We start from the raw sequence: 14,171 nt of genomic DNA, 5'->3' as shown, positions 1-14,171 counted from the left end.
TCAGTTTGTCAGAGGCTTCCTTTGAATTTTAATGTATGTTTCTGATTCAGGAAAACCTTTAAGGTAATACTTATGTTGAATTACCAAGTTTCTTGCTCTCATGCTTGGTTATATCATCTCTCAACATGAGCAAGACTGGAACATGTGGAGATAAGTGGCAGTTGGTCTGAGGACACTTAGTTTATGGCTCAGTAAACAATGAGAGAGATGGCAGGGTGGCCCTCTTCATGGGAGCTGTTAAAGAGATAATTGTCCAAAGCTGCTGTACTTGGAAGTTAATGAACAGAAGAATGTAAGTAATTCTCACAATATGAGGTCAGTGTCACCTTGGTCCCTGTTACCAAGCACTTGTAGATCTTTAAGCATTATAATACCTTTTGTTTCTCAGCTGTGCAATTCGGTGAAGTAAGTGTAGTCTCCATAGTTTTAATTCAGAAGGTACGATTGATTTTATAAGTTAAAATCAAATTCCTGCACTTGGAATTTCACAAATGTATTAGTGGTGCTTCCTGGTTTTATTATATATTAAAAAAAAGTAATTAAATGTGTACTAGAGATGACCCCTGAAAAAGAAAACTACTCCACAGAACTTCATGAAAACTCTTTATGAGACTCTCGAAATTGCATCTTCTTTGATATCTGCGTTAAAAACTTTGGTGCTTGGGATGCTGATATTATAACTTGACAAGCTTGAGCAACAAATTATTGATCTCTGAGCTGCAATAAAACTTGTGAGGAGGGATCTCCCAGTATCTCTTTGGTAGTTAGGAGTATTCAACACTTAGAGCCTTTGCTATGCATTATTTATTTGTGGATAAATTAGCTGGCTTTACAGAAGTTTTTACAGATAGCTGGAAGCAGTTCACTGTATTTCCTTCTGCTTAGAAGGAAAATTTGGGTCTACTATTTGGCCTCAGAACTAATGTGAAGTCATAATTCTCTTTTGTAATTGAGAGGATTTACCAAGTGTTTTTAACTTAGGAATCAAGATGAGAGTTTGACCAATGCACTAACTATATGAAATAAATTAGTCCACTAGTTTGGTCTCTGAGACTCACAGCTGTAGATGGGGAAATCCAAACCAGTAACCAAATTATGGTATTGCTGTTAGTTTAGATATTTAAATCAAGTTTGTCATAGAAGTTTGTCACAGAATCAACCATGTTGGAAGAGACCTCCAAGATCATCCAGTCCAACCTATCGCCCAGCCCTATCCAGTCAACTAGACCATGGCACTAAGTGCCTCATCCAGTCTTCTCTTGAACACCTCTAGGGATGGTGACTCCACCAAGGTTGTATGTGACTCTAAAAAGATGTGATCTAGCTTATCGAGATGAATGTGGGCTCAATGCAGAAATGACTGAGTAAAATTCATTGGCACGTATAATGCAGAAGGTCAGTCTGGTGATCACAGTTGCCCTCTATGAATGCTGTTTGTCAAAACCAAACATTCAGCTGAATGCATTGGAAGAAGCATGCATCAGCATTTATTAGAAATGAGATGTCGATAGATGATGTGGATTAGAATAAGCAGAGAATTTTGAAATTGCAGTTAGGATGGATAGAAGGAATGGCTTTAGAAAATGGATTGAAAGATTGCTGGTCTGTGATGGTTTGGGTGTTCCCCCCCCCCCGCCTTTTAGAAATCACCCAGACTAGACTCAGCTGGCTCTGGAAATATGAATGAAGCTTATATTTACAGCTAGCACAATAGACAAGCAGCTATTTACAGTATATACAGTTACAGACAGAAATAGACAAGGTAAAAGGTAATACAGAAACACAACTCCCCTCCCAGAAACCTGAGTCCTCAGGAGGGGCTCTCAACCGCTCCTTCACCTTCCCCCTACCCCTCTCAAACTTACCCCAGTCCCAAGGAAGAATGGAGGTTTGGCCGTAGGGTTAGGAAGCCAAGTGGGTTAGCCCAGAATGGAGGGTGAGGTTAGAGAGATGCAGCTCAGCCAGCAGCCCTGGTGAGAGTGATGCCGAGTGTCTTAGCTATGTTTTGACTTATATTTTTTATACATCTCAGCAAGCCTGTGAGGGAAGTAGACATCACTCTTGTTTTGGTTTCACAGCCTGTAATCTAGTCTTTCTCACCGAAACATTCTAGCTAGCTTCAAACTAGCACATGGTTTCATGTAAGCTTGGGAGTAAATGGTCTATCTTTTCAAATCAAAACAAAAACCCCTTATAAAACCAGTATATAAACCTTATATATGTGTTTAGTATACAAAACAGGACTCCATGCATACAGTTTTTATTTGAACTCCAGTGTGCCTGAAGAGTCTGGTTGCTTGGAAAAGAGGAAAAGGGAAGGTGAAGAAATCTGAAACCAAGCTCCCAAACATACACCACAAAGACTGAATGTGCCCATGTCTGTGTACACACCTGTGCTTAGTTTCTTTTACATGTCCTTGCACCTGAGTGGAGTCAGATGACAATAAAAGAAACCTTTATATTGGCTATTTGTTTTCTGATGAGTTTTAGGTCATGTGAATTAAAAAAGGATGTGATAATCTTTGGGTGAAGTTTAGTGAGCTAAGAAAAAACCTCCTTGTGCTCTTGAAGACCATGATTAAACTGTTAACTATATTAGTGCTACACAAAAAAATCAGGTTAGTCAAGCAAAGGGACTGTCTGTTTTGGCTTGGTTGTGGAAAAAAATAGTTTATCTTCAGTATGAATGCAAATGCCTTTGAATCGAATGGACATTCTGGTATGTGCAGTGTATTTGTCTCTTTTTCTAGATACTTTTTCCCTTCTCTTTGATGATACTTAGAGGTGAAATGCACTGCCAGTCTGACAGGACATTACTCCCTATCTTCTCCCACAAAATATCCATGAACAGAACAGTGAGTGGATTAGGAAGATGGAATTTTGTGCAGTGGTTAGTAACCTGGAATGATAGATTTTAACCTTAGATAAGCTGTGAGTTCGTATTGTTTTGACAATGATTTTACTTTTTCAGTAGTGATATAATTCTAATTGACTACTACTTATGCGCTGCTATTCTTTGTCCTGTTGCTTTCAGTATCTGCTTGCCACACAGAGCTGTATCTGCTCAAACACAAACAGACTCACTGGAGTAGTACCTTGATTTGTGTAGGAAACATACTGGGTTGCATGTCATGAACCCTTGTGATGGTTTGGGTATTCCCTGCCTCCCCCCCCAACACTTCAGAAATTAGCCCACTAGGCTCAGCTGGCTCTGGGAATATGAATGAAGCTGTTTATTTACAGCTAGCACAATAGACAAGCAGCTATTTACAGTATATACAGTTATATACAGAGATATACAAGGTAAAAGGTAATACAGAAACACAACTCCCCTCCCAGAAACCTGAGGCCCCAGGAGGGGCTCTCAACCACCCCTGCACCTTCCCCCTGCCCCTCTCAACCTTACCCCAGTCCCAAGGAAGAAGAGAGGTTTGGCCAAGAGGTTAAGAAGCAAAGGTGAGTGGAGGGTGTGTTAGAGAGATGCAGTTCAGTCAGCAGCCCAGCCAGAGTGAGAGATAAATAGCGAGAGAGTTATCTAATGCTTTCATTTCTTCTTCCTGAACTCCTCAGTGAGACTTTGGAGGGAAATGGGCATCACCTTTGTTTTCCTTTCACAGCCTATGATCTAGTTCTTCTCACCAAAACATTCTAGCTAGCTTCAAACTAGCCCAACCCTAATCACCTTAACGTGTGCCAGAATTCAGTAGTGACTTTTCCCATACCTGGAAATAGTCCATCAGATGCTCATGTGAGAATTGAACGGAATAAAGCAAATTGAATCAGGTTTAAGAATTTGTGACCTTTCTGTCCTACATATCACATTCATTTTTCTCAAATGCTGTTCATATTGTGCTGCATATTAATTGCATGCTGCCTATTCTTCATTCCTAATATACCACTGATAATAACATAAAATTACATTTTTAATTCCCAATGATACCTTAATTTAATGTTTCATTTACTTCTCCTCTTTAACTAATCTTCTGTCCTCTGAACAAATTTGATTAAAATCTTTGCATTTATTAAAAAGAAATGGGCTAAAATATATCAGTTTGGTCCCACAAGAAGATGATATTAAAAATACCTTTCTAAGGTATGCCTTTCATTGCAAGGAAGATTTTAGGGGAGGAGATGGCTGATTAAAACTCAGAAATAGCTGGGATATTGAAAAGTGGAAGAAATTATCTGCTTTAGGTACTGATTTCTCATTTTGCAGGTAAGCCATTCTACTTTCTTCTTTCTCTCACCTCCTGCAGCTCTAGTGAGTATGAATTTGTGAGGTATGGGACAGGATGGAGGAAAGTGAGGAGTGATTCGAGGGTATGTATTCTGCTTATCTCCTGTTTGCCAGGAGACCATGTTTCAGTCTTCACCAGCTGTCAGGCATGTGGTGAGGAGAACTCATTCTGGGCTCACTTCCCTTTTTGTGTATTTCAGGCTCAGCAGAGTCACTGACAGGATCTTTAGGATGGGATAATCCAGCTATTTAGATGGCTCTGCTGCTACAATTTGATATCATCTCCTGGTCAAAAGAGGCTTTCTCATTTGTGGTTCCAAAGTAACCAGCAATGCCTTTTATACATTCCAGGCTCTTAAGATTAAATGTTCTCCTTTCACAGTATAAATGGAATCGTGGAGCAATTTCACCAGCACAGAGCACATTCTTAATGTTTAGGTCTTGCTTCTTTACACGCCAAAGTGAAGATACATTGCAGAGCTATCTAGATGAATTGCTACAACTGTGAATGTCAGTCTTGCCATTTCCATGACACAGTCAGTATGTCACACTTCACTTGTGCCAACACACATAGTTCTTGAAATCTTGCAGTGCTGGCTTGCTTCTGGGGAGATGCCTCAAAATCCTGACTGCAAAGCTGTTAGAGGAAAAAGGAAAACTGGACGAATCAGGAAGTTCACAAATGTGCATTGTTTCTTGTCAGAGGTTATTTACTGATGAAGCATGTCTGACTTCATCTTCTGTGTTTGTACAAATGAAAATCTAGTGTTTATATTCAGAGGCTGCATTGATGTCTTGTAACTTTACACTTGTTGCTTTGGCTTGGATTTCAATTGGTAGTGGTTTAATCTTAATTTTCTATTGAACTATTATTATCTTTACCTGTTTGATCTTAGCCATTCCTCTCTAATCTTCCTGCTGTAATCTTCTTGTTTCTGGGTCAGTGAGATTGCATTAATGATGTCTTCCTGGGAAGTATGATGATGAGTTAAATTGGTTGGGAGGAGTTCACTTATCAGTGAGTAAAAAATTAAGCATATATCTGTCCTAAAATTGCCATTATAAAGAAACACCTCAGAAATACTTATATTTATTGTTGGAATTGCCCCTCTGTTTCCATTGTATGGCTAATTAACTGCATTCAAAATGTGACTTGCAGCTCAAATAGTGACAGAGCTTTCTGAAAAGGTGAGCTAATGACATGTAATGCTGTCCATGCTGGCTTTTTTAGGTCCTTTGAGCACCCATTAGGTAGGTTAGCTGCTCACTTGTCAAGCACTTCCAACGGTGTGAATTAGCAAGCAGCTGCCTTTGCTGTATGCACCTATTTCTCATATTCTGATTTTAATTCATGGTTAGTTTTTTATTCCCCTGTCCCTCTCACTTTTATTTGCAATACACAGTATGAATTTTGTGATGCCACACAACTCGGTACAGCATCCCCACAGCATTGGCCTCTACATCAGCAGCAGCACTGCAGCTCACTCTTGCTCATCAATGTACAAGCTTGTCTTCTGAAGCCCTGTGTGTTTCTGCCAGTCCTTCCACATCAGAGCTGTGGCAATTTGGTAGCTCAGCTGGGAGGCAGAATTAACTCTGCACAGGATCTATGCATGCGTGTCACTGCCTTTTGAGGAGTTGCATGAGATTCAAATTATATTACAAGTGTTCTGTCCATGAATGAATTTCAGCCATGAGGAATGGCTCTCAGCTCTGGTGACAAGGCTTTTTAAATGTCTTGATTCTTTTCTTTGGAAAGATTCTTAACCTGGTTTTGTAGCTGTATGCATATTTGTGTGTAGAAGAGTAAAAGTAATCATTTTGTCAGCCCTCATCTGACATAGAGAGTCCTTACTGTAGACGAAGTGAAAACTTTTTGACTGCTCTACTGTGTGCAGGAAATCATATAGACTTATCTGTTGGCTCTTCAGAGGTGGAGGTCTTTGAGAGAGGAGGTGACATGCTGAAGGTTCCTGGCTTTAATTTGTGTTGCAACTGTCAAACTCTTAAATTTAATAACTGTTAAGTAGAAGACTAGATAATGATGCTGCTAGCTGAATTTTGTTCACTTGGGCTTTTTCTATTTCTTGCTAACATTTCAGTAATTGTAGATTCTGGTGCTTTTGTGAGAAAAAAGTTTCAGGGAATGTGTGTATGCTTTTTTCTTGGGAACTAGTGCAAGAGAGAATTGTATTTGGGGGTGATTGGGCTGTTTCGTTGTGTTAAACTACTTGTATCGCTGATAACAGAATCAAAATCACAGAATTAACCAGGTTGGAAAAGACATCTGAGATCATTGAGTCCACTCTATCACCTAACCCTTCTAATTAACTAAACCATGGCACTAAGTGCCTCATCCAGATTCCTTTGATACATCTCCAGGGATGGTGTCTCCACCACCTTTGCAGGCAGCTCAGTCCAATGCCAATCACTCTTTCTGGGAAGAACATCCAGCCTAAACCTGCCCTGGCACAGCTTGAGACTGTGTCCTCTTATTCTGTCACTGGATGCCTGGGTGAATCATAAAATCAAACAGGTTGGAAGAGATCTCCAGGATCATCCAGCCCAACCTAGCACCCAGCCCTGTGCAATCAACTAGACCATGGCACTAAGTGCCTCATCTGGGTTTTTTTTGAACACCTCCAGGGACGGTGACTCCACCACCTCCCTGGGCAGCCCCTCCCAATACCAATCTCTCTCCTAACATCCAGCCTCTACTTCAACTGGCACAACTTGAGACTGTGTCCCCTTGTTCTGTTGCTGGTTGCCTGGCAGAAGAGACCAACTCCCACCTGGCTACAGCCTCCACACCTAAGAAGTGGCACCCCTTTGTGTCATCTGGCTGCTTAGTAGTGGCCTTAGATGTAAAGCAAGAAGTGGCAGAGACAAGCAAGCAAAACCAGCATTTGTGCAACTTGAGTAACTTTGCCTCCATCTTCTTAATTTCTGTTATGCAGTTCTCCTCTCCTTGTCTGTCAGCCCTTTACAACTTGGCTCTGTCTGTATGACTGCTTTCATTTCTTGCAATTGCTTCTTTCTTCCTTAAGATTCTTTTCTTTAAACTTAGACTAAGAAATACATCTGAAGGGAAATAGAGAGTTTGTGTTGACTGCAGGAATGAGATCTGGCACTTCAGACTTAAGCTGTTGTGTTTCTTTTGCAGGGTGGTTCAGAACCAACCTATCCAATGGTCCTTTTGCAGTTTACATCGATCTTAAGTTTCCATGTCTGCATGTGATAATAAATGTGAATTAATGTTGCCACTGTTAATATGAATGGATTGAGAGTTGCTTTCAAGTGCATTCTGTAGAGGTGTTTATTTTCAGTCTAGGCATCAACACTTTTTTGTCAATGACAAATTGGTTGTTCATTAATGTCACCTGCAGAGAAACATCCATATATCAGTGTTGGACAATATATGGGTTTAAGCAATTTTACAAAGTGTTTACAAAGAATTTTGGCATCTTATTATGATCATAAACTGTTAGTAGTATTTTTATCTTGAGTTACTTCATCCCAAAAGGAGAATGATTTAAATGGTCGTTATTTTATCCTTATATCCTCAGTTCAAGAGAGATGTTGAGGTACTGGAATGTGTCCGGAGAAGGGCAACGAAGCTGGTGAGAGGCCTGGGACACAGCCCTGTGAGGAGAGGCTGAGGGAGCTGGGGGTGTGCAGCCTGGAGAAGAGGAGGCTCAGGGGTGACCTCGTTGCTGCCTACAGTTACCTGAAGGGAGGCTGTAGCCAGGTGGGGTTGGTCTCTTCTGCCAGGCAACCAGCAACAGAACAAGGGGACACAGTCTCAAGCTGTGTCAGGGGAGGTATAGGCTGGATGTTAGGAAGAAGTTGTTGGCAGAGAGAGTGATTGGCATTGGAATGGGCTGCCCAGGGAGGTGGTGGAGTCGCCATCCCTGGAAATGTTCAAGAAAAGCCTGGATAAGGCACTTAGTGCCATGGTCTAGTTGATTTGCTAAGGCTGGATGATAGGTTGGCCTGGATGATCTCAGAGGTCTCTTCCAACCTGGTTGATTCTATGATTCTATTCTCCCTCCTTGTCTTCATCTTGAGTGAATCATCATGGACAATCTGCATGGTGTAAAAAGAGAGGTACAATAACCAAGTGTTTATCACCAAGCAGTTGCTCTTTGCATGCACCAACTTAACTGTTGGTACTGGATCAACTGTTGCTGGATACCAAATACTGCCTTGCAGGCATTTTTCTTGTGTGATTATTGATTGTGAAAACTAAAACTCATAACTAACCTTTCACAATGCATGATATTGACAATGTATTTACTGACATTTTTTACTTTGATTTTGAGATAAAAGTTTGATTTTAAGAGATACCAGTATATTCTCAAACTTAGTAAGTAACCTTCATTCAGTAAACTTCAAATGGCCATAGCTCCCTCGTTATTGTTCACATACTTCATGTGTTAAAATGATGAAAAAGAATAAATATTCCAGACTAGTAACATTTCTAGTAAGTTCATTCTTCTCCTTATCAGACAGTGAATTGATTACAATGATCCTAAGCTATTCTCTTTAGCCTTCTTATGTTCTGAAAATCACTCCTTGACATTCTATTCTTAATGAAAGCTTCAATATTTGTAGGTATTACAAATAGGTAGTGGCTTGGTCCACTTTAGACCTCTGTTTTCACAAGGTGTTGTACGAACAGCTGAGAAATTCCATCCCCTGTAGAGCTTATTTTCTAACTACACCAGGCACGTAAAGGATGTGATCAAAACCACAGGGAATACAGACTCACCTACCTTGGTCTGGCAGGCCACTGGAAAACCCCCCAAATTTCTGGGTGTGAATTGGTTGGGCAGTGATGCTGCTACATGTATTATGTTAACGCTAGGAAGTCTTTATTAAGGACTTGGTTTCCACTATGCTTTATTGCCAAGAATCATTCCATAAAAAGACATTTGTCCAAAATAACTTGGATATGAGATGTGATGAGCTGCAGCAGGCTGATGGAGCAGAAATTGGCATTATGAAGTCTATGGTGGTGCAGTATAGTTATAAATTGAATGTTTAGGTGGATATTAGGACTAGACCGACATCTGTGCATCGGATCTAACTGCCTGCCCTCTGACAAAGTAGTTTTTTTAATAGCTCTTGGCTGATGATTTGAGTTTCAGGTAATTGAGAAGCTTGTGGGAAGATAGGCACCTTTTTAATATCAATGTGGTTTTGCAGGGAAATTCTGATAAAAAGAAAATATTAATTTCTCTTCTCTTGTGAGGAATAGTGAAATATTGAGGCTGTGTTTCTGTGTGGGGGATATCTACCATCCTCCCAAAGAAGTGCCTGTGTGTGTCCAGTAATCTAGACAGTGAGAGCTTTGGTGTATAAATACCAGTGAGGAAAGAACTGGCTTTTTGGAAATCTTTGCTAATGAGTACACATGTGCTGAATGATAATAAATGGTAGCCTTTTGAATGGAGTTTGAAGAAATATCCAGATGAAAGCTTTTGTATTGCGGAACAGATGCATCAGGTCAGGTCTTTGGCTGGTACAATTTGACTTATTGATGACATGGATGACACTAGCTAATGGTCAGGAGATTATTCAGGGGTTTGCACACTGTCCTTTTCACAAAATGTGAAGGGCAGGTCAGAGACCACTTAATTAGAAGATACGAAACAGCAAGCAAAGAAGGAGGATAATGTAGCTAAAATATGAAGATGAAAGAATGTTTTTTTAACCCTATTGCCTTGTAGTAAGATTGTATTATCCTGCCCTTGTATTGAAGGAAAGAATATGATTGCTGCCTGAGACTGCAGCGTGGAGATGTGTGGGAATCTCACCATACACCACTTCTACTGGTCCCTTATCTATCCTAGTGTGACGAATAATTCTGCTCAGCTTGTCAGCAGTGACAGCTGAGACTTTTTTGCTTAGATGCCTTGACAGTGCTTGTATTAAGCAGCCAGGGCCATACACTCCATTAAGTTTTTGTAAAATGAACTGTCTGCTACTTGTGGTCTCACTGATACTGGCAGTGTTTGTGAGCTATAATCCTCTCCAGCTGTAGGCTGCCCAAGAGTGCCTTCAGCCTGCTGACAGGTAACCAGCCAGGATGTTTTAGTGGAGTCTTCAGGGCACAATAATTCCTTAGACTAGATGGGATTGCACAGACAGTGAATCCTTTAAACGATGGTCAGAGTACAAAGGCATTGCTTGTGTTTTGGTACACAAGCAATGGCCATATGCAAATAAGTGGAAGGTACTGCTGTAAGGAGATGTTAGATGTGTACCACTTAAATCTTTTGATGCTCTGTGTACCACCTATGGCACAGTAGATATGTCTGAAAATACAGCAGCTTTTGGAGGTGGGGTTTTAATATTTGTGGAAGAAAAATACTGACAGAATAGAGTGATATCTGTAACTACATATGTAGCCTTCTATAGCATAATGGACCTTCAATCCTAGTTATCATTATTGACTTCATTACATGTATGGAAGAAAATGCAGCATGATGTTTCCTTCTTTAGTATCTCTGTGATGTCAAGGTTCTCAGTTTCCTTATAATCACAGTCTTTTATTCTACCACAGTTTTCCTTACCTTGCACATGCATTGTTATTGCATACTTCAGTGTAGAAGATAATTTGTGTTGCCATGCCTGATACTGTTAGCTGTGGTCCACACAAACCAGCCATGAGGATTTGAGGATGGTCAGCATATACTATTGCACTTAAGATGTTTCAGTATTTCTATCAGGAAAAAGATTGCTTTCAGAGCTCTCACTTAACTCTAAAAGTTTGTGCATCCTGTGTTAAATCTTAGCATGAAATGTCTCATCATAGGAGGATATACAATTTTTTTTTCCTTAATATCTGATTTAACATTTTTTCCTCCTCCACTTTGGTGACTGCAAAATAGAACTTGGCAGACTTACAGTATAATTTGTGTGCTATAATATGCATCTTAGGGCATATGTGTGTGCTTGCTTTATTAAAATGTTAGGAGTGATGGATCCAATTTATTTAATTCACTGTATGTGGAAAAAGCACACACTGAATATTAAAAGATCAAGTCCTGGGAGGAGAGTCTGAAAGAGTTGGGAGCCACAGGCCAATCGCTGGCTTAACACAAGGAAGTGTGCACTGAAAAGGATGGATTGAGCAATTGGAGATGGGATTATAATGTGATGAGTTGCAGCTGGTTCAGGAGAAGGACTGACACTTAAACTAAGCCTGAGTTTCAAAGCCTGCCAGAGATTAGAAAAACAGAAATAAAACTTCTTGGCTGAGTTTTATTGCAGCCTAGGTGTGTAATCTGCATGCCCCATATTTGGGGGCAGGTTATGCTTTATTTCTCATTTTACTATGTATTCCTGCAGCCCCTGGAATGGTGTGGTGGTGTTCTTGATTTTTGTAATTATTTTTTTTAACTCTATAACTTCTAACATGAGCAGAGTTACATTGGCATGAGAATTATTATAACTGCATGCATGTGCTGCTGAAGGGTTGTGCTTGTCTGGCAGTACTGGTGTAATAATAATCACAGATTAATGTGCTGTTACTGTCTGAGACAGTGAAGGCGTTGCTTTGGGTAATGGTAACATCAAGTTTAAGTTATAGGCATAATTCAGAACAGATGTAGGTCCTTGTTTTGCACTGAAATTTGAGCAGGAGGAAACTCAGTCCACTTATGGTCATGTAGTTTGGGACACAAGTCTTGAAGAGTAAACAGAGGACTGTATCAGGATCTCTGCCTTCTCTATACCTCTCTGAATATTATTAATTTGTAGTAATTTATCCTTTACATCCCTGGTGCCCTTTTTCTTTTGTTGATTTGGAAAGTGTCCATATGTAAGAATGTGAGTGTGTGAGTTAGGTTTTCATCTCCTTTGCTTTCTGCAGAAGTAACTTTTGATCTCAGGTTTTGTGAGATCTGGCTTTGTTCATGCTAATATACTTGTACGTCAGTGTCTTCCTGGAAAAGACATTGTGCTAGTTTGAATCTAGCTAGAATGTTTAGGTAAGAAGAACTATATTACAGGCTGTGAAAGGGAAACAATGGTGATGTCTACTTCACTCATAGGCTTGCTGAGATGTATAAGAACAAGAGTAAAAACATAGATAAGGCATTTGGGCACCTCCTGGGCTTTGAGCCGCATTTCTCTCTTAACTTCACCTTCCATCTCTCTGATTAATCCACTTGCTTCCTAACCCCCCTGGCTGACCCTCCATTTCTTCCTTGGGGCACAAGGCAATGTCTGGGATAAGGTAGAGGACAGGGAGAAGGTGGAAGGGTGGTTGGGAGCCCCTCCTGGGGACTCAGGTTTCTGGGAGGGCTGATGTGTTTTTGTATTACCTTTTACCTTGTATATTTCTGTCTATAACTGTATATATACTGTAAATATCTGCTTGTATATTGTGCTAAGTTGTAAATATAAGCTTCATTCAATTGTCAGAGCTGCTGAATCTGGTCTGGGTGATTTCCAAAGTGGAGAGGGGGGACAGGTAACACCCAAACCACTACAGATATTTTATTGTCAAGCCCTGATAATGGAAATACTGGCTTACCTGTGCAAGGTATAGGCCTACATCAGTGTAATTAGGACCAAAAAACAAACCAAAAAAGTCTTTAATGCATAAATTTTAAACCATAACATGAAAAAAACTTGAATTTTCTTCCTTTTGGCAGAGAAGGAGTTTCAATGGCAGTATAATGGTCTGAGCTTGACAGCAGAGATGTTTCATTATAAATTGGAATCAGTGGTTCCCTGTCGGTGTATAACTGATCTTGTTTTCTTGTTCTTTATGGGGTGATGCTTATTTTTGTTTTCGAAAGCATGACTTGTGTCACCTTTTTATATGGACTTATGAAATATGATCGTGTTTTTCCTTCTTTAAAAATGATACTGGCCATTGGAAGTCTGGTAATGACTTAGTTTGTATTCCTAAATGCGTTGTTGAATTGCCAGGTAGTTTGCGATTGCTGTTTTACTTTTTCCAACTAATGTTTTTGCTTCAAATACTTGCACTACTCTCCTCCCCTGCCTGAAGGTGTTCAGGAAAAGACTGGATGAGGCACTTGGTCTAGTTGACTGGCTAGGGCTGGGTGCTAGGTTGGACTGGATGATCTTGGAGGTCCCTCCCCACCTGGTTGATTCTGTTAGAGTTGAAGCAGAAAACAAAGAGACTACTAAGATGTTATGCTCTGGGAATGCAGGCTGACTGCGCAGGTGACTAAGTCCTACCTGCCTCAACCATATTCAGGAATCCTTCACTGTATCCTAAAGAAATCTTTTTATTGGCTTAAGTGGTGGTATTTAAGAAGGAGGTCATATGTATATTATTTATTTTTCCTAACATTTCACATTCATATTTTAAGCTCTGCAAGCATGAATCTGAGATGTGAAAGTGCTACATAGAATCGCATGACTTTGAAATGGAGTCCAAAGAAAAATGAGTCATGTTGTGACAAAATTACTGGAATGTCGAAGAGCTGATGGCTTTTTCTCTTTGGCATAACTTCTGTTTTTAAAACAAGACAACTTATTTAGCTAGAACACTCGGCAGACAAAGCTTAAACTAGAAAGAAGTGTGATTCCTAAATTGACAGTCTCTCCGTAACCTTGTAGTCTCATAAATTAACTACTAATGACCTGGGAGAAGCAGATGTTGCAGCCAGCTGTTACACAGGTTTCTAATGCTTCCTTTTTTTTATAGAGACAGTTAATTCCAGGGTAAAGCCCAAAAGCATTTCAAGAAATGATTTCCTACTGTAGTCTTCAGATGACTACCAAGAACAATGGCAGTATGCAAAAGAAGCATGACCATCTAATATTAGCTACTGATTTTATAACTAGCTCTAATATGTCTTGAGGTCAAGGAGACAGCAGTCTTCATCCCTTATGCCTTGGCAATCTGCACTCTGGCCATGGAAAGTGTAACACTCCATTCCCCAGT

At 40.1% G+C, this 14,171-nt stretch overlaps 2 long non-coding RNA genes across 3 annotated transcripts in view; both read left to right on the top strand.

The window, feature by feature from the left end:
- Positions 1 to 14,171, top strand: part of LOC135186787 (uncharacterized) — a 192,514-nt gene that overhangs the window by 70,032 nt on the left and 108,311 nt on the right. The gene's annotated exons all lie outside the window — the stretch shown is intronic.
- LOC135186789 (uncharacterized) lies at positions 4,255 to 4,668 on the top strand. Its single transcript, XR_010307100.1, has 2 exons — positions 4,255 to 4,320; positions 4,438 to 4,668. It is a non-coding gene; the product is annotated as an uncharacterized LOC135186789 (long non-coding RNA).

This window comes from Pogoniulus pusillus, chromosome 26 (assembly GCF_015220805.1).
Source record: "Pogoniulus pusillus isolate bPogPus1 chromosome 26, bPogPus1.pri, whole genome shotgun sequence".
Taxonomy (NCBI): Eukaryota; Metazoa; Chordata; class Aves; order Piciformes; family Lybiidae; genus Pogoniulus; species Pogoniulus pusillus.
Note: the sequence above shows the minus strand (reverse complement) of the source record. Positions and strands in the feature narration are given on the sequence as shown.